This window comes from Arvicanthis niloticus, chromosome 12 (assembly GCF_011762505.2).
Source record: "Arvicanthis niloticus isolate mArvNil1 chromosome 12, mArvNil1.pat.X, whole genome shotgun sequence".
NCBI lineage: Eukaryota > Metazoa > Chordata > Mammalia > Rodentia > Muridae > Arvicanthis > Arvicanthis niloticus.
In genome coordinates this window covers 46,216,624-46,242,060 of record NC_047669.1, presented here as the reverse complement: position 1 = coordinate 46,242,060, position 25,437 = coordinate 46,216,624, and the positions used below count along the sequence as shown (strand labels likewise).

Below are 25,437 nucleotides of genomic sequence, written 5' to 3'. Positions count from 1 at the left end.
AACTTACTAAGGTGTGTATAATGATCATCATGCAATTTGATCTTTATACGTTCTAGTTTATATAAAAAGTAATTAAAAAGAAATATGTAGTATAAAGGTAATTTCTAACCAGTGACATAAATTCAGAGAACACTCAACTAGGTTGGCTGAAACAGATGTGTCTTTAGGACTGAGAAAAGCAGAAGAGGAGATAGTCCTGTAGTGAAATACTCTTTTGCCTCTGCTCCTTAATTTCAGCTATGGCAAATGCTCAATATTGTATACAAGCAATCTCCCTAATGTCTTTCAACACTATTGTGCCTTAGATCCAATTCCTTTAAAGTTATCATTTTTACTGATTTTTGCCCATGACTCTAGTGCTTTCATATTTTATCCTGCCATAATTATTGCAAATCTTTTGTGTAGTTCAGAAGATTGGTAATAGATACTTTTTAGTTTTGCTTCATGTGATGATATGTGTATTTCCTTTTTGTCCTTGAGAGATGCTTTTAGAACATAAGTTCTTTCTCTAATTTAAATAAATATTCTCCATCACTTTTCTTTCGTAGTATTCTTCAGTGAGTATTCAGCAATGATCTTTCCTATATTTGTGAAGATTTTGCTGGTTTTCTTTGATTTTTATGTTTACAGTTTGGACTTTTAGGCTTGAGACTTCTTTGAATCATCCATGCATTTCAGTGTTCTTAAGATAAACCTGTATTTTTTCTATGGATGAATTAGGAAAATGTTTTTGCTATTCTTAATTAAGGATTTCTTTTTCTCCCACTTTTCCCTTTTTTTTTCTTATTCTTAGGGTTGAACACAGATCCCGCAGTCTCTGTTTATATTTTAAAACACATAGATGCAGATGATTTTAGAATCCTTTTTATTTGATAATTTTATATAAGTATAGAAATCCACTGCCAAATCACCTGCATGAATCCCAAGATATCCCCAAACCTCTCCCTAAGTTGCACATATCTTCTTCTATTCTTGACTTCATATACATATATATAAAATATTGACTTTTGACTTAATATTGTAGGGATAACTACTAATTGCACTGTTCTCATGTGTCAATATGTCAGTTAATCAAAGCTATCCGAGGGTATAGTTTATCATTTCTACATTAAACATATTTTATGTAATATTGAACAATTATTAAAAACTTATTTTTCTCATTGTAGGAATATGTGATCTATAATAAGGTTGATCTTCTCTCCTGAGAATTACTTACATATCCCTGGTTCTCCATGAGTAAATGAATATTTTAACATGTACAAAAAATTCCCAGTTTTCATTTTTATGCTTTAAAAACAATTTTAGAATCATTTTCTTTAAAAAGACTCTATGTCTGAAATGTGTTTGTTTTAAAAACAAAATCATCATCAGGAAGAAATGCTCACATTTTTGCAGTCATTATATAGATCTTAATAATTTTGAAATGCTCCGAGAACACAATATTTTACAATAATGTCAACTAAGATCCCATGTGAATTGATTCTCTATCTTGCATGTAGTTTTCTATAATATACTTTGTTGTTTTAAAATTATAAAGATGTTTTAAGATATTCAACAAAATATCAGAAGTTTTACTTTTTAAAAATTTAATATGCTCAATTTGTGAGTGTGTGTGAGTGTGTATGACTTCTTTCATGTGTGTGTATGACTTCATGCACATGTGTGTTTCTGTATGTGGTGTTCAAATGTGTCCTTCTAGAATATATGATTTCTGAACCTGAGCTATATTTTCATCCAAAGTTGACTAAATCTACATTTTGAGCAAGTACATACATTGGTTGCTTCCTATTTACACTATGACCACAAGAACAGAGCTGTTCTTATACATTCTAAGATGTTTTTGCATAATTGTTAGTCTATACATAGCAAGATGTAAAAGCAGTGTAAGGTGTTCTCGTTCATAAAATTCAAGTAACCTGGCAGGTTATGATAGTGTCTTGGATGAATCTTCAACCTTCAGTAAAACACACAACACACAACACACACACACACACACACACACACACACACACACACACACACACACACATTTATTTTCAGGGTAATAGGTTATGCCCAGTAGTTAGAAGACAAGTAAAACCTCTGTGAAAGAGATGACTTAGTAAATGGTTTTCTTTGGTCTTGGTTCAAGGTTGTTTATAGATAGCGAGGGGGCACTTGTGCTGTTTCTTATTTAAGGGATTGTTTTGTAGACACAAATTTTATTTCATATAGCTGATACTATAGAAACTATATGTATAAAGATATACGTATCCACTCACTGTCATACACTATGGTAATGTATTAGAATTCCAGTATATCAGTGGTATCTTCTCAGATTACTATTTCATGCTGTTTTCTTCTTGCTGTCTTCTTAGGACTCTGGAGCAGATTGTAAATGTGAGAGGGAGTAGAGAGCTAATTGTACAAGTACCTTGCTTGTTCTTGGGTGTATTAAGTGATGACATATTTCTAAAACACTCATTTTTGGCTCCTAGTTCAATCACCATTACATATTTCAGTGTTGTATGTCTGTATATCAGACCTATATAAAACTATATAAAAAGCTTGATATGGAAAGTTTAGATGGGAAGCAAAGGTTGTGCTCTATGTTAACCACCCTCCCTGCCTGTCAACTGGCATGATGTAAGAAATATCAGGATGCTGAGCTTTTGCATGGCTACTCAGTCTTCCTTTATCATACACAATCTGTTACAGTTATGTTTGCATACCAAGCACCCATGTATTTAATTTTGTGATAAATATGTTAGACTGACAGTCTTCAAAAGTTATTTCAAGGGAAGAAAACAAGATGATTATTGTATATTAAAGTTGCCATTACAGACTGTAGATTATAAGCAATGATTAGACAATAACTAATTTTCTAATCATGAGCTTCAATGTTATTTTATATCATTCTTCTCTGTACTTTTCATAGCCTTTATGTGTAACACCAACAAACATAGATATGGTTAATGATATAATTGAGAAGTTACCACCAATGATAAAAATGTAAGCTATTTTCAAGTTACTTTGACTTAAAATTGAAATATTTTTTGAGATCCACATATGTGCAAATGTTTCTGCATATAATATAATACATATAAAATTTAATCAGGATAGTATACAGATTATAATTTACAATCCTCTGCTTTTGCAGCTAAAGGCATCTAAGATATTATAATAGTCTTGAGAGGGATTTTTTTTTAAATTTCTTGTCTACGATTCCATAGAAATGAAACTCATAGCCCAATGGTATTGAGCTATACTTTTCCTATCACTAGACAATATAGATGCATTGTAATAAAGTGAGATTAATTGGTGATATGCAAACAACTGATGTTAAGGTTGCCAATCTTAAAGGCAACAAGATTTTTCTTTTCTCCTTTCTCTATCTTTCTTTCTCTCTCTCTCTCTCTCTCTCTCTCTCTCTCTCTCTCTCTCTCTCTCTCTCTCTTTCTTTCTTTCTTTCTCTTCATTAAAATTTTATTGCACTTCTTTAAGGTATATAATTCCTCTGCTCCCACATTTCTTCCTATTTTGATTTCTCTTTGTGTGGAGGTGTAAGTATGCATGTTCTAGTGTATTGTTGTTTTTGTTAATCTTTAGTAAATGTGTTTGTGTAATTATTTCTGTGTTCCTCTCTCTGCATACATATCTGTATATTTGGTCTTTTTGTTTTTAAATGTGAATATGTATCTCTGTGTAATTCTCTCTCTCTCTCTCTCTCTCTCTCTCTCTCTCTCTCTTTCTCTCTCTTTTTCTCTCACTGTGTGTTTGTGTGTGTGTTTCTCTGAATGTTTTTATATCCATCTCTAATTACTTCCTGTGAGTTTTTATGATGACTCTCTGCGTGTCAGTCATTTTTTTCTGTGTCTATAAGTCTTTCTCTGTCTCTTACTCTTTTCTTGTATGTTTGGGTGGGTGGACTTAGGAGTATCTGCTTGAGTGGATTTTTGTCCCCTAGTGAAATATTTATGAACTCTACGGGACAATTCCTTAATTTTCACCATGAATCAACAAGAAAGTACAATTAATGACATCTCCAGTTAGAGCCTATTATCATTTCAGTCACTACTGTAGGTTCCTAACAATTTCAACAAAATGTTCTATTTATATGATTATTTCGAATGGATCTATAACTCTGTGTGTGATAATTATGTTGTGAAACTTCTTTCCAGTATCCGGCCTATTTTCCATGTTAGATATATCTTCATCCTGTCCACAGATTGGCTGTCTCAGAATAAAAGCCAATGGTTCTGTGTATTTTTAGGCACTCTCAAAGCCTCTCTGTATTTAACCTATCTTTCTCGCTGTTGCCGAAATAACCGTATCTTTCAAATGTTCTCTATCAAGTCATCAGAGTCACTGTGAGTATATGAGTATCTGGGTAGTAGGTTGTGTGCTCATGTCAAATCAATGTTCAATATTCCATTGACAGACTTGAGAGGCCTCTGTGAGTCATGTTGTAATAACATTGGTCTTTGTTAGTGTTGATTCTTCAAGATTCTACTGTCAGACTATTTGTGAGAGTTGGTTCTTTTTGACTCCCAGAACACTGAAGTTTACCAACTGTGGTTCTGTCCTGACCATGAGGAAGCTTCAAGAGCACTCCAAGGTAAGTAACAGGGACTAAGGGAGGACGAGCTGAGTCCTTCAGTGATCTAACCCTGAACTCTTAGTGTTTTCATTATTTAGTCTTAAATATAAATACACTATAAAGCAAAATAACCAAACTGTATTTCATTCATTAAATTCATAATTAATAACTTTAATATAGTCTCAGGCACATGACAACATCACATTATGAAAGAGTTTGAAGTGTGACCCAAAAACCCTAAAACCTCTGTGTTTTCTACTTGAGAAACATTCCTAAAAAGAAAAACAAAACTCTGGATATATTGTTTCAGAAGAAAATAACTGAAAAAAAAATCATTTGGTAATCATTACAGAAAATACTACTGGTAAAAGATTTTTGAGTAATGCCCAAACCCCACGTGATAGCACATAGCCATCCATAGCTCTAGTTTTAGGTAATCAAATTCCCTGGTCTGATATGGAATCATGTTAGACATCATGCTCAGTATGGTGCAAAGATATGCATCAGAGCAAAACTGTTTCAAAAAGAAACAAGTCAAAAATTAAAATGAAAACACATTGAAAGACCAATTCAATGTCTTTAAGGAAACTCCAGTGACAAGACTCTCTCTCTCTCTCTCTCTCTCTCTCTCTCTCTGTGTGTGTGTGTGTGTGTGTGTGTGTGTGTGTGTGTGTGAATATTTCTCATAAGCAGTAAGAAATTTGGCAACTTTAAAAGGTATTTTGATTATTCTAAACTATATAGATTTTGTTTTATAATGAAAATTGTAGAAGTATCCATATCTCTCAATCCATGTGAAATAATGCACTGGCAAATCAAGACTTTAATCATATTGATGGTTCATCAAAAATTGACAAAGCTAAAGTTTATGTTTTCTAGAAGGTGATATCCACAACACAGCACATACTCTCTAATATTTCAATAAAGAAGAAATAACACAAAACAGGGGAGAGTACATCAATCAATTGGATTTAATTCCAATTTTGTAATTGTAATTCTGGCCTAGATTCAGTGTTTGTTGGAAGTATAAAAATGATGTTGTCATAAAGGTATTACTCTTACTGCTTGTGTGAAATCTTCACACACTCAAACAAGAAAAATGTCTTGTGTCTGCAGTTTCCTTAAAGACATTGAATTGTTCTTTGCATGTGTTTACATGCCCTCCCTAGGTGTAGCAGATAGGAAAGAATTTACTTCAACTGTTGTTCATATTCCTCTATGGAGAAACATGTTTTGTCTCATCCAGCTTGTGACTGTACACTTTCCTCTGGTAACTCTTCTTAACCCTCAGATTATAAATTATCTGATGTTCTTGGAAAATGAATCTATTGCATACAACTTCATCCTGCCTCATTATTAGGCCTAGAATACTAAAAACTGTTGTGTGTCCAGAAGGGATCATGTGTTTTGTACAGCATGAAGCATCAACCTGACCACTGTCAAAGAGATCAGCAATGGGAGGAAGCAGAGGTGATTCCACTTTACTGATTCTAGGAAACCCTATCCTCATACTGTGAATGAAATAGACTCTTTATGAATGTGGCTGTCATCATGAGAAAAAAAATATTAAACAAAGAAGTGCTTGACTTGGCTAATAGAATTACTTAGCTCCAAACCACATGAAAAAAATATATGCAGTAAAAATATTTAAATTGATTAATATGAAGCTAGACAAGTAAAGTAAGATTCTTATGATGTAAAAATCTTATTGGTATCAAGACTACAACAAGCAATTCTTAATGCTGTCAAAGTAAAACACAGCAAAAGTCTTCCATACAAGGTGCTCTGATGGGTCTAAATAAAGTGGCAAACTGAAATTCTTCTCCTCAATTATAGAGTTCTCAGCTTACACATCCTTACTTTATCATAGTATCCCTGTAAGTCTCCTAATGCTTAGGGTGTGCAGTCTACACTGTCCAGAAGATGACTGAGACATAGAACAGCAATGTATGCTAAATCCCATTGGAAGGGTTGCTCACACTCATTATGTTTAAATCTGTATTCTTATTTTCTTCTTATAAGCTACAAGTATCCACATGATATAATTTCTAACTTTCAAAATACTTTTAGTAGATCAAACTCAAAACTTTTCACAGCTTTTCCTGCCTTGCCTGGGCTGTTTGTGAATGACCAAAACTCGGATTCACGGGAGCAATTCATCTTCAAGCCCAGAGATTCAGCTAGAAGCCAGCAGCAAAGTGAGTCATTCACCTTCCTTCAAGTATTATCTCAGTTTCCTTTTCAATTTGATTTAAAATATCATTGCATGTTGTCATTTTGTTGCTTGAGGGGTGGGCAGGGTAGAAAAAAAACTAAAACAAAACAATGTTTCCCAGGTCCAGCTTCAGATCTCTATGTTCTGATATTAAGCTTGATTATAGAGAGAACATTCCATTTGTTCCAGACAGAGAGTCAACATAAGCTGGTATTCCAAAACACCACTCCATGCCCATAAGTGTGTCTGCACACATCTTTTGTCCCAATAGAATATGATTTCACATAGTTTCATGATCAAAGTAGAAAATGAGCTAAGAACTTCACTTAAACTGTTATATTGCAAGAGGCGAAGAAATGTTATACGTATGGAATTGAAGATAATCTGTTTCAGAGTAGAATAGAAGTAACATTAGCCTCTTAGCTCAGACCCTAATCACATTTTTTTTTCCCCATGATACTCAGGCGGAGACAAACAGGATGGAGCGGGTTTCGAACCAGCGGATAGAGAGAGACAGCAGAGGAACCCGTGCCCTCTGCAGGCGGCCGCCTTAGCGGCTGTGCCACCGCCGGTTCGCTCCTAATCACATTTCAATTCACCCAAAAAGCATATTTTTGTGTGCCTTTTACACCTGCATCTGGATTTCAAATAGACTTCATTCTGAAGTATTAGGGCTTTTGAAAAAAATTTAAGTATTTTTTTTTCAAATAATAGCATAATTTCATTATTTACTTCTTTACTGTTACATACTACTTCCACCCCTCATTTCCTTTAATTTTTTGATTTTCTAAAGTACTCATTTATATATATAATGAATATGATGTATTAGTTTCTGTGTTTATGTATGCATTAACAACCGAATGAATTTAAGTGGTTGTCTATTCTATATCTATCTATATATCTATACCTATACCTATACATATATATGTGTGTGTGTGTGTGTGTGTGTGTGTGTGTGTGTGTGTGATATATATTGATATAGACATAGATATATAGATAGATATAGAATAGACTAATACATCATATTCATTCTGTATCATAGTATTTGTAATTTCAAGCCTGTCTATTTTGTTTTAGGTAAATGGCCAGTATGTTCTACACTGAGAAAGACTGTTACTTTATACATTTTTATGACTCCTTTGATTACTTTTAATACTTTTGTTTTGGGTAGCATATGTAAGATTTCATTATTATTCAATTTTTGAAATGAAGACTTAGAAGAGAAAAAAAAAACTTTAATCTGAGCTTTGACCTTATACTACTGGAACCAGGATCCAGAGTTTGAAAAAAATAGTCATGTATATGTACTCATGAAGGAGAAATACTAATGAAGAGAGAAATTTCACAATGGTTCTTCTAAAAGCTCAACAAGAAATTTCAGAATAGGAAGAGCTTCACTATGACATTTGAAGACAAAAGAAATCAGATTGATGTGAATAAAAGTGAGGATGGCTATGGAAACGCATATGACTACTGAAGCAACTGCCCATATAGTTAAGGGAACTTGTTCAATTAGATATCATGTAGCTTATGGTGCAAAGAGACTTAGACAGCATCGTCTTGTGAGAATTCCCACTGGATCATGTCTTAGAGAACACTAGATCATTTCTTAGAAACATCTCTAAGATTAAAAAGAGTGTATAGGGAGCTACAGTATGGCTAACCCATTATGATGGAGACATTATGCAATTGAAATTTGGTTATGTAAAAGAGCTGAATAAATTACACTATTCCAAGTAATGATATCCTCTCCTTCTTAGATTCAAAAAGTAGACATGATAAGAAACAAAGCCCTCGTATAACATCCTGTTTCTATAGGGACTCTGTGCCCCAACAGGATCAAGTGTACACTGTTAATAAGAGAAAGGAAGTCTGCTGACTTTTCAATTATATGACCAGTGGTTTGCTGTCCCCAAAATGTCAATGACCAAGAGAAATTAGCAGCAGTGCAGAGGTAATGGCTGGAGAATTGTGTGCACAACATCAACAAAATAGAAGTAATATTTACTTACACACATTAGAGATTATATATCACAGGAATATTCACTAAAATACTGACTGACAGCAAATGTTTTCAATTGTTCACAAACATGGAAGAGATTTTCAAACATAAGTATGACTTGGGGAGTCACAGTGGACAATGCTTATAATCTCAACTTTGTATTCCAGTTAAATTTGTCATTTCCCCCCGAATCTGGGGAAACATTTCAAGCAATATTTCAAGTATACATTTTTACTTTCATTGTATTCATGGAGGTCCATATATAAGACACAATTACTCTGTCTGCTTTCTTCATATTACAAATTTATTAAACATGTTGTAAAATAAAGGTCTCTTTGTTCAGTCTTTTAGACAAACTGCCACAACCAAATGCTGCTCTTCTGGAACAAGTTTTTAGAATATTGCATAAAATTGAAGAAATTATTCTGTTAACCAAATGCCATCTTACAATCTATCTCTTGGAATAGCACCATATATCTTATGCCTTTCTTGCTACAGCAATAATGTCCTGGCAAATGATATTGCCGAGAAGGTAATTAGGCATGAACTTTAAACCTAGCTTTGCTAAGCCTTTACAATGAGACAGGAATACAGGATTATTCTGAGATTTGGGGTTATTTTGTTATTGCTGTTCATGGTTTTGTTTCATTTTGTAAAGTTAAGTACACCTTGGAATGGTGGAGTTCTGGAGAAGAGGAATCATGGGTGCATTATAAGTAAGTAAAATATAAATGGGTATTTGAGTTCAATGACTCAGTCTTTTGTCAATTGTGATTTACAATATCCTTAGACTAACCCATTGAGGAAAAAAATACTATGATAGTATTAAAAATATCCTACATTCCAGGTTCAAAATCGAGAATTAATTCCGTTTTAATCAGTGTAGAATGTGTAAAATTCTACTTGATTTCAAGGTGGTTTGTTAAACAAAACAAAAACAATATAATTTGGATTTTTTTTATCAGATATGGTCATTATGACTCCTGATTAGTGTGATTAAATATTCCCTTGGCCTCTTGATGCTGGTTATGGTTTGTTTAGAAAAAGAAAGTGTACCCTTTTCCATGGTAGTTGCCTTTCAAATACTATAATGAATCACCAAAACTTCTACAGTATTGAAATCTAGTGGTTATTTTGACTCTCAGTATTGGAGTTTCTGATTCATTATTAATTGACCTACTGCCCTTGTACCTGTAAGGAATATATTATAGGATAGCCTAACCAAGAAAAAAAACATTCCTCATGTTGTATAGGATTAAATATCAGAAGGAAAAACGACGGTTCCAAAGAGTCTGCCATTGTAAATCCATAACTATCCAGTTTCCTCCAAATAGGCATTATGTCAAGTACCTTCCAACATAATAAAACTGAGGATCAATCTGTTACCACTACATCTTCACTGAGCCATCATAGACATGTGAATGTTACTGCACAGATGTGTTTGCCTGTCTGTTGCTTTTAATCATCCCTTGGGAACTTTCAGTAGGATGGTGCACACATACAGAGGTCATCTTCCCTCCTTAGTTGTGCCATTCTATAAGCATCCTTACAAATATGCAAGGCATGAATGTGTCAAAGGGCAACCAAAGTTACACAAGTGAACAGTATGTATCACATAGTGGTCATCACAATGTGAAAACTGGAAATCATCCTTTTATATACGATTGCACTGTGATGATCACAATTGAACTTCTGATCTCATAATCATCTCACAAAGAAAAAGAATCCCCCATTAATTTTATAACCACTGACCTTTTTTTCAGAAATTTGAGCTACATATATTTAGACTCCAAGACTCATAAGTAAAATGTGATTTGCAGCCATGCAGAATGACAGAGACACTCTGTGTTTACCCTGTTTTGTCACAGATTTCTCTCGTAACATTTCTGATCAAAAACTCTCTAAAAATTTTCAGCGTAGACTTGGTTTCAGGGTATGAAACACCACTTTTTCACTCACATGGAAAGGCCCAGAATATTCCATCAAACATTGGGAATATAAATGAAACATCATATGGACTCAGCACCTACCCAGTGAGAGGACACGCACCCCTAGCTATTATGCACTGCCAAGAATTCCAGCTCCTCCTTTTCTCTCCGAGGGTATAATAGGTGTGTATAGATGTTCTACAACAATAACTTAAAAGTTAGAATCATTTAAAACTGAAAATATGTTTTATAACAAACAACAATGAAGAATTTCATAATCCAAGTGAAGGGAAAGTTCGCCTGTGTGTTATAGATAATTTCCTATTGTTAGAAATTACCTCCAAAGTTTGGTATTTTTTCCCACTGGTCCTGAGTTTCTGTAAGAGGTACATCCCAGAAATGAGATTAATTAATTAATCAAAGATATGTCACTTACTTGATATATTGAGTATTAATTAAATGTGTATAATACATAGAATAGCAATTCAACACCAAATTGGGTTCTCTCTAAGTAAAAGCTGTGGCTGACTTGAACCTTCCTTTGTAGACCAGGCTGACCTCAAACTCACTGAGATCCTCTTGGCTCTGCTTCCAGGATCTGGGAGTAAACAACGTGCCATCATGTTTTTCTCTCATGCAAGTCTTAAAATATAGCATAATGTACCCAAATGGGTGACCGAGACAGTATGATCTCAGATTTGAGCTCAGTGGTTAGGTTGGGTGGCTGGGGGTGTGCCAAGGGCTGTAATAGAAGTGCAGTGAGGCAAGTTGTGTTAAGAAGTGCAGATACTGCTGTTTATTTGCAGTTGCCCATGGCTGTTCAGTAAGACAGTCACACAGGTGGACTAAAAGATTTGTACTATTTTATTGCTTGACTCACATACCTATATGCATAGCTTTCAAGGCAAAACTAAGAATTTACATTTTATACCAGAAGTACATATACCACTTGATATCCCTTATGAAGTAATGTCATTATTATACGTGTTAGAGTACTGATTAGTTATTTTTGTGCATTTGTGGTGATACATAAGTCATGCAGGATATAAAATGTTAAGGGCACGCAAGGCATCAGTGAGTTGAATTACAACAAATAATGATTTCCCGTCTTTACTAGATTCAGAGGAACAAGAAGGCAATGGGATTACAACCCAACAAACACCCTCTCGAAACACACCAGCACCATCAAAAAAAAAAAAAAGTATTTTGTAAATTTTCACCCACTGTTTGTTTGGACAGAATGCTGCCTATTCCAATACATGCGAGTTTCATTTTGTGTTTCTACAGCTGTCCTCTTTCACATAATTTCTGGGAACCATAGTTCTAAGTAAGTTATTTCATCAAACTGATGAATGTATAGATAGCCTATTAATGAGGGTAACATTCTTTTAAAATAGAAATAAATCCCACTGACTTTTGAGTCTTCTAATTTAAAGAAAAATGAAAAAAAAAGAGAGAAAGGAAATAGTATTTCCATATTTTGCATTGATTTCAGCAAAGACCCAAACTTACCAGCTTGTTGGAATAAAGGGATCTTTGGAAGTTCCTGCTGATTCTCCAACTATCAGTTTTTAAGCTGCATTATGACTCCATATTGCTCTACTGTTGAACTTAATAGCATTGCCTCTGAGATTATTCAATCTTATAATTAAAAATATCTGTAGATCTTTATTTGATATTACTAGTGAATTAGATATACACATTGTTCTTTGCTATATATTGATCATTTTACCCTAGGTGACTATATATAATTGCCATCTCATATGGCTTAGTCTATCTGAAATATGTTACTAATTTGGAAATATTCATTTACTATTCAGCATCTATTTAACACTATGCTTGAGGCAGGAATTTATGCAGCATGTGACCAAGTTTATCATGTTAGACCCATGAGAATTACTGCCCATTACTTAGGTATTTTAGAACAGATTTTTTGTCATCAATGACTGTAATCATGCAATCAATTGAAAATAGAGAAAACATGGAGTAAGTTTGTGTATGGTAATCATTTTTAAACAGTGAAATGATGGAAGAATGATTGAAATTTGCTTGTGTTCTTAAATGTGACAGCATCTATAGATATAGATAGTTGACTATAAGAAGTCACAGAAAGAACATATTTTCAGAAGTATAGTGAGAAAAGAAAGCTTTCTTAAGAACACAATTGTTAGGATTAATAATAGAGGCCAAGAAAGAGAAAATAAAATAGTCCTTTGACCTCTGAAAAACACTTATCCCAATAGTAACTTAGAATGTCATGCTTGAGAAAGATATTCAAGGAAGAAAAGAAAAAGTAAGAGCAACATTCACCTAAATGCTTTGGGGAAACAGAAGTGTGATTCAATCCTGAGGATTATCTGTTTCCAAGAAAACTGTGATGTTTCAAATTGGGAAAAATGGATTAGGAAAGAAAATACCTTTGCAAGCTAAAAAAGAAAATCACTCAATGTCGTCTTCATTCCTCTCAGTTGCGTTCTGCGTCCATAATTGCCATGGCTGTGGTTCACCTTAAAAGACATATTTGTGATTCAGCTGTTTGGATCTGTAATAATAGATGCTTGCCCTTATTCGACACAGGATAGGTTATCCATAATTGCAGAAAAGGGACAAGCCTCTGACCAAATATTTAGATTCTTAAAATATCACACTGGTCACTGAGGCATAAGATTTACAGAGGACAACAGGTTAACTGGAATTGAGAATCTGTGCTCATTATAGCTTCAGTTTTAAAGGTAAGGAAGGTTTTTGAATCACCAACATTAGGGATCTTTCTAGAGATGCAAATATGCTTCCTGGCTTTGAGAACACCTGATGATGACAGTTTCCTTGCACGATGGACACAAGATCTCTGGATAAGAGGCAAGGTAAGGTAGGTAAAAGTCTGACAAGTTCAAAGATACATCATAAAGACACAGGTGAACACCTTTGGTTGGAAGTTTACTTTCTCATATATCAAACAGGCTTTGTTTTGATATTACAGATGTTCCTACTGATTTTGCCTACTAAGTATACCATGGGAATTAATAGCAGAACAACTAATAATGGTGGTAAAAATGCACTTTTCAAAATACATGTCTTAAATTATACTTACCAGAAAACTATTCCTCATGAATAACAACAGTACAAATTAGGTAGTCCACCACAAACTTATCATAGGTTATGAGAGAGTTGGATGTTGCCCTCTGTCCAGTACATACATTAAAATTTTTTTTCTTTTTTACTAAAAAATACAGCAGCACTTTCACTTTTGCCAGATATTGCCCTCTTAATGCCATGTCAAATAAGAAAGTATTAGCCTAACCTACTTCCAAAGAGTCTACCAGTGAGCAGTGAGGTTAGCAGTGAGCAGCAGTAACTCTGGTGCAAATATCATTGTTTTATTTTTATTTGGGCCATTATCTGAGTATGCCACTCAGTAGACTGTGGAGCAATGGCCCCAGACATCAAGAGCAAAGATAAAGTTCTGAGAGTAGGCATGTTTAATAATATTAGACAAAGGAACAGAATGATCTTCACTGGCCCTTGAGCTTGCCAAGGGTGTATGTGTCTCATTGCTAGAAACTTGGGACCTTATCATTGGGAGGAAAGTGAAGATCAGTAACTGTAGGCAGCCATGTGTATTCAGAGCAATTTAAAGGCACAGTACCATCTGGGAATCTTTCATGTTCCTGATTTGCTATCCATGGTACAACATGAAATTTAATCGTGCTATTTCATGGAAAAACACTTTTCTCTCCTTCAAGCAAGCTGCTGCTTACATTTAATTTAATTAATTGAATATTTATAGATTTTAAGGACTGAATATGAAATAGTTAGACCTTCTCACATGTAATACAGGGTGATCAAGTAAACAAGTTCACCACTGTTCCTGGTGAGCCTGGAAGCAGAGGTATACATGTATATTTCAACTTTACTTTTTTGAACTGAAAGTACAGATTCAGCAAATTCTACAATCAGAATGATGCATTTTCAGGTCCTGCCATTTTTTGATAGTTGATTATTTTCAGGAAGATACTTTGGGTTATTATTTTTTGTTATTGTTGCTAGTTTATTATAGCTATTATTTTTCTCTTTTTAATGTTTTTATTATTGTTATTATTATTCTTCCCTATTCATTCATTCATTCTTTCATTTATTCATTTTAAATATTTTATGTTGTCACCTTCCCCTTTACCCTTCATGGTACCTTTTCTCTTCTTTTCTGAGCAGGTTGGTGTCCCTAGGTTTATGTTTGAACCCCGACACATCAACTCTCTTCAGGGTTAGCACGTCTACTCCTACTGAGGCCAATTTGTGAAGGGTTTCCACAGACAGTCAACAGCTTTAGGGATAGCCCCCACTCTACGTGTTGAGGGACCCACATGGAGACTGAGCTGCACATGTTCTTTGTATGTGCCATTTGTAATGATGCAGCTTCTGTATGTTTTTTGGTTGGTGGTCAGTCCTTGATAGGTCCCAGTGGTCCAGGTTAGTTGTCATTCTTGGTCTTCCTGTAGATTCCCTATCTCCTTTAGTGCCCTGAATACTTTCCCCCAACTCTTCCATAAGGGTCCCTGAACTCCGTTTAATATTTGGCTGCAGGTCTCTTTATCTGTTTCAGTCAGCTGCTTGTTGATACCTCTCAGAGAGCAGTTATGGTAGGCTCCTGTCTGGATGTCCCACATAAGAGCTGGCCTCCTTTGAGATGGACAGAACTTTTAGCTGTGGAGTGCAGATCCCTGATTGCAGGTAGCAGTGTGAACTGGAAGCCAGGAAAGGCAATTTTTACACACTATAGATTTATTTAATTGATACTGCAGCCAATACTATGCTTCTTTGATTCTAGTCTTAGGTAAGAACACATAAGCTCCTGCTTGTAGGTGCCTCTTTTGATCTAAGATTCTGGGTAGGTAATAGGTTGGGAATCTCTCAAGGAAGTAGAGTCCCAACCAGTGATTCTAAGCCTTCCTAAACCTGTGCCACTAATATAGTTCATCATGCTGAGACCATGCTTAACCATGGCATCTTTTTGCTCTTATTTCATAACTGAAAATTTGCTACTATTATGAATTATAATGTGTAATGTATAGATTATCTATTATGCAAGATATATGATATGTGACCCCCCAAAAGAATGTGAAATACAAGTTGAGAATCACTGGTTTAACTGTTATTTTTAAACAAAAATGTTTCCCAGATACTTTCTACAATGTAAATTGACTATTACATTTTTTTGTTTTTCATTAACAAGGAATTTATTAAAAATATACCAGGAAGCTTGCTTTCTTCTGATTCATATAAAAATTGGCTTAGTGTCACAGATGAAGACTCTCTGCTTGGAAAAATTTATGCTATACAAAGGTAATGATAGAGTAAGCACTTGGAGAACTGCACAAAGATAGAGGCTATGTATTTTGAAGGTACATGGACTTTTATTTACAGGAGTGTGAACTGGAATGATGTCTCATATCAGGAGGTTTCCTTTACTCAGACATGTGTAGTCACTGTATAAACAAGTCCATTTGTCAAGCAAGAGTGTTGTACCATATCTGTAATCCCACCACTTAAGAGTCTTTTACACTGTAACTGTCATGGTTTGAAAGACAGCCTGTGCTACCCTTTGTGTGCAGGTCAGTCTACAGTGTTAGTTTGAGTTCCCGTGTGAGACAAATTAAAAGAAACATGTGTGTATAAAACCTGTGGCTTATTTGCATCCTAATATTATTACCATGGTATTGTGAATATAGCCCATGTCAAATATATTTCATTGATTTGAGTATGAAGCGATTACTAACTTTGTCTTTGTCCACTAGAGAAGTCTGGATCAGGTTTAGCTTTGACTTCCTTGAATCATTTTCCTGCACGATCCTCCATAGAATGATTTCATAGTTAAAAGGAGCTTTGTTTTTCCATTTCTCCCTTGGATTCCAGCATCTCTATATCTCTATAGCAGAAGCTTTTTAAAACTGCATTGTATAGGGTCAATAGTGTGCTTTCTGCTTATGTTCTTATGTCTCTTATGTTCTATATGACACAAGAGTGTCATATAGATTCATACTACATTAGATATTAAATATGTCTCCTTGGTGGCTGGAATGATGGTCCACTGTTTAAGAACATTTTGTTTACATACACAGAACACACAGGGACTGCAACTATCTTCATTAATTCTATTTCTAGGGAACCTGACACGTTACTCTGAGTTCTGTGGGTAGCAGTTATACATGTAATACACAGAAATTCATACATAATTTTAAAAAATTTTGTTGGGAGCTGACTTTTAGCAGAAAGCGGCTAGATCATCTTTGCAGCCATCTGGAACCATATACCCTGATAGAGACTTGTTTTTCAAAAGCCTACAACAGCTGAAGCACACTCTGACAAACATCTTGTTTATCCCACATAGCTTGTTTTGCTGTTTAGTGACCCCAGCTGCATGGCGAATGTGGTAAAATGTTTACACCTGTGTTCCTCTGCTTGTGCTTATAAATACCCAGGATTTCCTTGTAGGAGAAGTCAATAGGAGAAGTCAATAGGGGAAATAAAGGAGTAACCAGACTTGACTACACTCTGGTTTGTCTCCATTCTTCACGTCTCTTGCCCCTCCATCCCCACTCTCTCTCTTGACCAGAACACTTAGCCCCAAAGTGAGGGGCGGTGTGGACAGCAACATAGTAGCCCCAAAGCATGGGGCAGTGCAGTCCACAACAAATTTCCCATAATTCTATAGGGAGAAGTTATTTGTAGAAAATATTTTTGATAATATTTTAGCCATATATTCTTATTCCTCTTTTATTCTGATAATACTTTGATCTTGTCTATAGAACCTTTCCCCCCACATTTCTCTGTATTTAGAGCTTTGTAAGTAACATTACATGTAAGATAAACAACAGTAAATTTTCCGTTTTCTATTTTAAGTATTCTACTGAAGGTACCACAACCTAACTATGTCTTGCTGAAACATCTTATCTGTTAATAAAAATTAAAACCTCTTCCAAGAATTACCTAGACACCTACATCTTCTCTGTATGCATAGCCCCTTATGTGCTGTGGTATCTGACTGGCAGGAACTAATTAGTTGGAAGTGACCTCTCCAAAATGGTAAGGGGATCTGATTTTTACCTTTGAAAACAAATCCTCATTGTGATCCCAGAATTAAGAATACCTCAAAGAGGTCAATGATATTGAAAGATACCCTAAGATTTATTTTTCTTGAGTGGGAGATGCATTGATCTATTTCAGGAAGTTTTGGGAAGGAAGATAGTTAATGTAGTTTGAAGGAAGTGAATCATTTCTGGTTCTGTCTTTCTTTCCTTTTTATTTTTTCTTTTTCAGATATTGATTTTAGATATTTATGTTTTAGCCAACAATATGCTGTGGGCATAATGGTAGTCCAAGAAGACTATAATGAAGTTGAAAAAAATCCTGATAACTTAGTACTTTGTTTGGTTGTATGTATTGTATTGTGGCAGTAATTTGGCACACATGATAGTTGTGCTTTATAGTAGTGAGATTATTATAATTGTGAAATATTCACCACAACCACATTGTGGGTCATGTAAAAGGACATCATATACAAATATACAAATATATATTATAATATTATATTTTTATAATATATCTTTATAATATATATATATAATTTCATGATATATATTGTGAAATTGAAAATTGAATAATGATATAGTTAGTATATAATAGAGTTTCTATTATTTTAGCACTAATTCATACTTATATAAAACCGAATAGTGTATGTTTGCATTACTTCAGGTACAGTCTCATGTACCTATGTACCTCAGGTTTTTTGTAGCACTTAATTTTACAATAAACACATATGCATTAATGTTTTTCATGACTTTATTTATTTACTTTACCTTCTGATTTCAGTACTCTCCTCTAAGTTCCATTCTCACATTTCCCTCCTTGCTCAGTTTAATTCTAATTTAAAATTTTATTTAATTTTTAATATTTTTAAATTTAAGGGTGAAGTGCAGGGCCAGGAGCAGATATGGAAGGACTGGAAAGTGAGTGTTCTTGGGTTGCGTGATGAGAAATTCACAGAGAATCAATGACGAACACACATTTTAAAAATGGAAAAAGAAAGACAACAAAAACAAAGAAAACAACAACTTAAAAAGAAAACAAAAGAAGAGCATATTTTAACTACTAGTTTCCAGTAATAAGGTCCACAGGAAGGAAGTCATGGTGATGTGACTCCCAGTGGAGTAGGATAGCCCAGGGAATAGCCTGTTCAATGTAGAGAGTGGCTTAATTTGCTACTATTGTTATAAAAAACACTGATGAAAAGCAACTTATGGAGGAGAGGTTACACTTCATGATATACTTCTAGTTACCTGTTAACTCCTGAGAAAAGTCAGGAGCCAAACCAAAGCAGGGCAGAAACCTGGAGGCAAGAACTGAAGCAGAAGCTGTGTAGGAGTTCTGCCTCCTGTACTGCACCTTATATCTTTCTATGTCTGACTAATAGCTCAAGGCTGGAACCATCCTGTAGATCTAGACCCTACAAATTTCATTATTAATTAAGACAATATCACATAGACTTCCTTCCACAATAGGCCAATGCGTTAGAGGCTTTTTTTTTTTTTTTTCAGGGAAGATCCATCTTCTCACCAACTTTTCTTACTCATTTTCTATTGCTTTTATAAAATACAAGAACTAAGGCAACTTATAAAAGCAAATGTATTTAATGACTTAGAGATGTAGAGAGATTACAGTCTTTCAAAGTCATGAGAGAGGAGCATGGCTGCAGGAAGGAAGGACAACCAAACAGGAAGCAGAGACTTTGTGGCTCTCATCTTAGGCAGCAAATGTGAAGCACAGGTGCAAATGGCACCTGGCTTCTGTAACCTTAAGTTCTAACCAATAACATACTTCCTCCAGGAAAGCCAAGCCACTTAAATCACCCAACAGCTGTCACAAAGATGGTTTCATATATTAAGATGCCTGCAATTAGACAGGCACCTCATTAAAAAAAAATAAAACAAACAAACAAACAAACAAACAAAAACACAATGAAATTCCACCTTCTTCCCACACTGAAAAAAAAAAAAAAAAAAAAAAAAAACCTCCCACCAATTTTGCATTCCTTTATTTGATTCACTCACAGTTATTCTGGCTGCACATCAGTTCAGTTCTGAAATGTTACTTTGCTTTAGCAGTTCCTCCATTCTTTGCAATATGTATGAAATTTCAACTAGGTTAATAAGTGGCCAAGTAATTAGAATCTCCATTTCAGACAGAGCGTTCGTTCATATCTGCTCGTAGTAACTGCTTTTTTCCTCATCATTTAAAATTTCAATGTTTTTATTGATTTTAATTTTGTGAACTATGTGAAATGACAGAGGAGCTTGTTTTTGCCTTGTGGTGTTACAGACGACTATTATTCAAACCATGATTGACAACTATGTGGAAATATTTGGAGATGATGACAGTACAATTTGTAATGATAATCAAAAGAGGTCTGATGATCTATATATGTCACTAAATACTGCAGGTAAGTCACATGCTATGAAAGAAAAAAAAACATAGATGACCACAGTGGGAAAACCTCAAATGCTAATACTGAAAAATTAAAGATTTCCTCTGCTCCTACTTGAAATGATAGGTCAGTGTCTAATGCACTTGAGATACAGGCTTGGTGACAAGAATTTGGGTCATCAAAACTTACATTAAAAAATCAAAATTAAGTATTGTAGAATGAGCATCTCTAAACTAGAAGCTTCTACATGGAGATAAGATTTGCACATCAGAATTAATAGTTACTCATGACATGTTGTTCAGTTATGAACAAAAGAGACCATGTGTCAAGAAGAGATGGAAAATAACCATGACTTGACTCTGTCCTCTAAAAAAAATACCTCAAAGCTCTAACTATATTGACCGTCCAGATTTGCATATCTTTAATACACACACACAGATCATATACATTTGTACATGTATAGCATATACTCTGAAACCACATAAGAATACAGTATACTTGTTGTTGTATCTCTCTTTATAAACTGAGACCTTTATTTCAATGTCAAGCATTTTTTATTCATGGTTTGTCTTTCTAGAAAGGGTCTGTGATTCAAATTTCAGTTATGGAAATCATAGAAAAACCACCCAGTAAAGAAATTCATAACTACTAAATTAATTATTTCTAACACCTTCCTGTACTCACATTAAAACAAATTCTAAATGTTTCTATTATTATTATTATTTTAAATTTCTATTGAAGATTGAATTATAGCACTGTGCCCTCCCTTTCCTTCCTTCAGTCTATTGCATGCACCTCACTTTCAAATTCATTGTTTCAATATTGTTAGATGCATGATGTTATTTGTTTATGTTTGTGTCTATAAAATTATGACTACAACTTGATTCCACCTTATTGTGTTTATGATATGGTTTCCAAGGTGAACAGTCTGGATCGGACAATCCATTAGAGTATCTCTTGTAGAGAAGGCTAATATCCTTTTTGCTATCTTCAGTTGCCTGTAATATTTTGACACATGGCAATTGCATTAACATTGCATTGATATTGCCATCATTGTGGTTGCAAACCATTTTCTCTGATTTTAAAACAGCCTTTTAGGTGTACTTGCTCTTATATTTTGTATAACCATGCTTCTGAAATGTTTCCTGAGGTATGTCCACTGGTGCTATGATGTACATGTATTCATTGGTGCTGCGTTTTCCAGAATCCGCTGATCTTTCCATTGTGTCTAGTTTTGGTTTTCTATGATGGTCTTGATTTCCTGTACAAAGAGTCTTCTTTGATGAGGGTTGATGGCTTCAATTATTTGTGGGTATAAGAATAATATTTAGAATGCTGCTATATGGAATTAAGCTGATCTAGTAAATTAGTCTGATAAATTTTATGTCCATGACCCCACTAGCGCCATAAACCTGACTAGACTAGATTTCTACTACCAGCCATGATTTCTTTCAATCCTGTTGAGAGAAATCCTTCCAGTTGTTAAAGTATTTCAAATCTTTTCCCACAAATACCAGTGTTTGAAGTAGCTCTTGTCTTTCTCTCAGGGTCAAGGTGTTGAGTGCCTGTTGCCAAATAAATCTTACAGGGATGTCTCCAAATTCAACTGATTCTAGCAGGATATGACTTAGAAGCCTATATCTTGAATTTGAGTTTCTATGGTACATAAAACAGTAGGCAAGTTGACATGTTAGGGAAGTAATTAATAGTTTTACCTTCCCACCCATAAAACCTATGAAGTATGACTATAACAAGTACTGCAATATCAGAAAAGGAAAATTAGTGACACTTACAGTCAGTAGTATCCAAGAGGTCTTCGATTAGACATAAGTTAATTTTCTTTCCCTCACAGTTGAACATAGTTCTGAGATTTTCATTTGGATTCTCAGGAAAAAAATGTTATTCTGAAGACGTCAACCTTGTTATTTGTCTCTAGGATTAGCCCATGCATGACCGCTTACTTGACCAAGCCACACATTTTCACTCTCTCTAATAAGAGAATTCATTTTCCTAGCATAATATAGAATAAATGAGATATAAATATAATATAAAATTTCTTCCTTTTTGGTTACTTTCATTTTTGTACTTTCCATGTCTTCAATTCACCTTAATCAACTAGAGTCTGAAAGGTGAAGAGTTATAATTTCTAGTAATAAAAAAGTACACACCTCTTAAATGGCATAACATACTGAGTTAAGCTAAGAAAAAAAAATTTTTTACAAGTAACTACCTGTTTCTACAAGGATGATAGTCAATCCATTACCCAGCACTTCGGTACAGTATCTGCTGCCCATCATTTAGTTTCCTGTGATCTGTTGTGGTAGAAACAGCTGACTGTGCTCAACTTTGAATATACTCAAGGGACTCTTGTTTCACACTGCACTTGTAAACTACTAGGCATACTATTATGGCTAAAGGAGACCAAGCAGATACAAATTGTAAATGAAAAATTCGAAGTATCCTTTTTTTTGAAGATTAGTGTGCATGAGTGAGTCTAAGAACGCCACAAGAAAAATGATGTAGCTTGTAAACTCTTTCAACAAATACCAGTACTGAACATTAACACACAAAATGAATACTCCTCCTGTGAAAAAATTACAAGCCTTTTGAGAAATAAATAATGAAAACAACAGCATTCAAAATAATGTTAAATTTTATGTCCTTGGGGTAAATTTAACAAATAAGTGAAAGACTTGTACGATTTAAAGTAAACTTAAAGAAATTGAAGAAGATATGTATAATGGAAAAATTCTCTGATAATGAATCAGTAATGGCAATGTAGTAAAAAATGTCCATCCTAAAATATCAATTTGATTGTATTCTTTTCAGCCTTATAAAATTTATAACACTTTTAATGTTCCTATGAGAAACAATATTACAGAAGTGACTTTTTTTATCCTCTTTCCTCCTAGTCTTCTGCAATGTTCCCTTAACCTCACACATAAAGCCTCACCAACATGACTGTCAAACACTAGTTGAATATTGACAATAAACTTAAAAAATTATATGGGGCCTGAAACTGACACAATGAAATATAGGCCACTGTATCCTGAACAAGTATATGCAAGTATATCTAAAACAGAAGTGTTTCTTGGATGCAGAAGAATGATGGAGCCTGTTTTCTTAACCAAACTGTTAGTCTGTGTATTTTTATTTATGTAAGTATGATAGTTAATAATAGCATTATTAAAGAGCAGTATTTATGGGTCTCTGTTATTTTGTTGTTACCATATACTTTTCCCCCTCTTTTGATGAATGACTTCAGGATTATTTATCATTTCTATTCTCTTGAGTATAATATTAATACACTTATCTTTAGACTGATGTTTCCTGTTGTGAACCTGGATTGCTGAAGAGAAATTGCTTAATGGTGATTATACTGTGTAGTGGCTCTCCTCTTTTATTGATATAAATGATACCTTTGCTCAGTAATGAAGTCTAGGCCAGTATCGGTGTTCTCTGACAACATGGAAAACATCAGTCCAGGCCCGTTTGTATTTTAGAATATCCATTTAAAAGTCAGGTATTATTCTAACAGTACAGCCTTTGTATATTATTTATTTTCTGAGGCAGAAAATCACAACTTATTGTTACCCCTGGGTAACAAAGAAGATAATTTTGTTTGAAAACAAGCTGCCATGGACATATTGCCATCTATTAATCTGGGGTGGGCTGGTGAGGTAAGTGTGTAATTGTGTCTTGATTTTTTCTTGTAGTGTCTTAATTTTTACAGACTGTATTGAATATAATTAAAAAAACTCTTTATATATGATTTCTCTGAAAACAATTTCCCCCAAATAAGAAAGAGATAACTGTTAAAGTACTAAAAGTACTTTTATGTTTTTGAACTTTCTTACTAGACCCTGCTGTGGTGTTTGAAACAGGATCTCTCACTTGCCCAGATAGACATTTAGGCTAGACAAGACACCCAGCAAACCTCTGTTACTTCTTACTCATCCGTAGGATTACAATTAATTACATGCGGGGCATCCATACTTTCTAGCCCTTTTTATCACCTCATGCTTTATAAGTTTTCATGATTTTGTACAGTATATTTTCACCATCTTTATTCCCTCCCCAAACTCGTCCCAGATCCAGAACCATCTCTTCTTTCCTATCCACCCTAATTAGTGTCCTCTTTTCATGTTTTATTTAACCCAATAAGTATAGTTGCTATTGTCTGTATAATTTTTAGACCCATATTCTTCAATTTATTTGAATACTGAAAAATGAACTCAGGTCCTTATGCTTTAGAATCAAGCATTTTTGCAAACTAATCTTACTAGCTTCTTTGTGGAATCATTTAAACGATTCTGATTTCATAGAACAAATTGATAAATATATACTCTATTTTGTAATTTATCCCTTAAAGATTTGACAAACTTTATCTTGAAACGAACCGAAAGTTTCTCTGCTCAGAAGATTTTAAACTTACAAGTGAGTTTCTTTAATGGTATTTTTAGTCAGCATTGCATTACTGTGACAAAATGCCTGAGAAAAAGTACTTAAATGGCAAACAAATCCCTTATTTTGGCTCATTGGTTAAACCCACCATCAACTGACTCCATTGTTGTGAGCTCAATGAAGTAGACAATAACTAGTGCAGGGAGGGTCATAGTTGACAAGCAGAGAGAACAATGGATCAGGAGTAAGATACACACTTCTGGGGCAAATCTCCAATGAAAGAAATTCTTCCAACTAGTCCCTGTTTTCTATAGCATATGTTGTCTCCCATTTTCCCACTTAATTATAAATTCATCAATGGATTAATTCATAGATGACACTGATGCCTTCCTAATCCAATCACTTCCCAAATGCCCAGATTCTCAACATTGGTACTTTGGAAAAAAAATTCAACAAATTGGCATTTGGTGACATTTAACATCCTAATCAGAATATTCTACCACTGGTGTCCCAAAGGCATTCATCTCATAATGCAGAATACCTCAATGATACCTATACCATGAATGTTAACCAAAAGATAAGAATATATTTAAAATGCATTTATTGCATTTCTAAGAGTTTTCAAGGTCTCAATAATTCTAGCCTTTCTCAGAATTCATGTCCTGAGATTCCTTAGATAGCAATGATAAACTCTTGGGTATGAAGGCCCATGAATAAAGCAAAATATAAGTTAAATACTCTTAATATATAAATCAAAATTTTCCAATTATAAGAAAATAAGGAATAAGCCAAGATCCATACTGAGCATCTGGGTACATGCTGGCATTCTAG

General features: G+C 34.3%; 1 pseudogene; it reads left to right on the top strand.

The window, feature by feature from the left end:
• LOC143443990 (rho GTPase-activating protein 20-like) overlaps positions 1–25,437 on the top strand; it is a 44,504-nt pseudogene that overhangs the window by 7,784 nt on the left and 11,283 nt on the right.